The sequence below is a fragment of the Triticum dicoccoides genome, chromosome 1B (genome assembly GCF_002162155.2).
Source record: "Triticum dicoccoides isolate Atlit2015 ecotype Zavitan chromosome 1B, WEW_v2.0, whole genome shotgun sequence".
Taxonomy (NCBI): domain Eukaryota; kingdom Viridiplantae; phylum Streptophyta; class Magnoliopsida; order Poales; family Poaceae; genus Triticum; species Triticum dicoccoides.
The window spans coordinates 239,383,345-239,385,796 of NC_041381.1; positions in this window are offsets into that span (position 1 = coordinate 239,383,345).

Below are 2,452 nucleotides of genomic sequence, written 5' to 3' on the forward strand. Positions count from 1 at the left end.
GGGGCGGCGGCGGCGAGCGGCGTGGGATCCGGCGGCGGCGGCGGAGGCGGGTCTAGGGTTAGGGTTTGGCGTGGGGTGGGCTACGGCTCGGGTGGGTTCGGGGCGGCGCCTTATAAAGGCCCGGCCAGGCGGAGTCCTGGCCGAACACGGCCCAAAGTCGGTTCGCGTTTTTTTATAAATAGTTTCGCGCAGAAAAACAATTAAAAGAAATACTAAACGGACTCCAAAAATCCCGAAATAAATTTTCCCCGGCTTCTAAAATCAAGTAGGATAAGATGACCATTTATTTGGGGCCTATATGACATTTTGAAAAATGCGCATTTTTCCTAAATTCAAATAAAACATCAATAAACTCCAAAATAAAAACTTATTTGATTTTTTTATTAAATCCTCAATATTCCTTTATTTTGGGAACGTCATTTTATTCCCACTCTCATATTTTTATAATAGAAATAATTGAAGATAAAATAAATAAAATCAAATGACCCTATTTTTAAAATTTGAGAAAACTCAAATATCAAAATAACGAAATCCCCAACTCTCTCCGCGGGTCCTTGATTTGCATAGAATTTCTAGGATCGAGCCAAAATGCAATAAATATGATATGCAATGATGATCTAATGTATAACATTCCAAATTGAAAATTTGGGATGTTACAAGGCCCAAAGATTTAGTTCACCTTTCTAGGTATTTCAATTTCAGGCTTGCATTATTTCTAGAGGCCCAAAGATTCAGTTCACCTTTCTAGGTATTTCAGTTTCGTGCTTGCATTATTTCTAGAGGCCCAAAGATTCAGTTCATCTTTCTAGGTATTTCAGTTTCAGGCTTGCATTATTTCTAGAGGCCTAAAGATTTAGTTCACCTTTCTAGATATTTTAGTTACAGGCTTGCATTATTTCTAGAGGCCCAAAGATTAAGTTCCCAGTCAGTAGCAAGTGGCCCTACTACCCATGCCGGTGTCGACCTCAACTCACAAGGGCCGGCGTCGGAGGGGTTCCCGGGGCTTGGGATCTATGGAGCCTTCCTCCAGAGAGACGATGGCGAGCTCCTCCCTCGGTGCGTGAGGGGCTCCGGGCTCCCTCCCTATCGTGAATAACTACTGTGATGAGTTAGCTCATGCTTTGTTTCATGAAGTGTTTTTTTATTTTGTGAAGCTTGATTGACGACTTGTGTGTTAAAGTGGGATATCTCATTTGTATGGACAATGTAAAAATTATCATGTTTTGCATGCTTGATTTGTATAGATGGTTCGTTTATGTCAATTGTGAGCGGGAGGAGGCCACAGAAGAGCCGGACACACCAAATCCAGCAGGAAATAGGGTCCAAAGTAGTCAAATGATTGAGAAAGAGCATTTATTGTCAATCTAACCTTGCCATCCATACACCTCTTTGGTTTAGAGTTAGTTCAGGGTGAGAATCTAACTCTAACCTCTAACTGAGTTAGAGTTCTCCTCGTCTCGGTTCATCACCATCATACTATCCCCATTCCTGTGTTTTCCGTATCCTGTGAATCAAAGAGGCCCTTTTTTGTGGGAAAAATCAAAGAGACCCTTAGACTGGTTTAGGTCCGGTCATTTTTTATAAACGTGTTCCAAAATTTAATGAACGTGCTCCGGTTTCCATGAAAATAATCCGGTTTCATGTAGTAATTCATTCATTTATTTATTCTTCTACGAGGGATTTGCATGTAATTCGTGAGGTCTGAAATGTAAAGTACCCCGGCATATGCTCCGAGTCATGCATGCACTATGACCCAGATGCTCTATGTCCGACATGTCGGCGAATGGGAGCACGTGGAAATATCCTAGGAGTACATATAGGAGGATAAATGCGTGAAAAAATATGTACTGTGAAGCGTAGCCACGGTTCGAAAAGGAGACCTAAAGTGATGACAGCTATAGGTCGCACGCACCCAACTAGTGGTACTAGACATATGACTAATTTTTCCCTCAAAAAAAAGAGGCACGAGTGCTCAGTACTCCTATTATATAAACATGAGTCCCATCTGACAACAGCATCCGTGCTACAGCTAGCTCTCCTCCCTCATTTCTCTCTTCTAATTCTAAATCGGCCGATGCCCGGTGGGCGGGGTAGGTTTGCTCAACTGCAGCCCCACCTCACAGTGAAAATGTTACGACTGGAATAAAAATGCCATATACTCCCTCCGTTCCTAAATATAAGCCTTTTCAAATACTATTTCAAATGGAATACAACATAAAGATGTATGTATAGATAGTTTAGAGTGTAGATTCACTCATTTTGCTCCGTATGTAGTAGTCACTTGCTGGAATCTTTAGAAGGACTTATATTTGGGAACAGAGGGAGTACTATACTAATAAAACATTAAGGCCACGAGGAGATGCAGTCCTGGTTACAGGAGGCAAGAAGAAGAGATGCATCCATCGACGACGCCCACCTCCTCGACTCAGGGCGCCGGCCCACCGAATGGCGC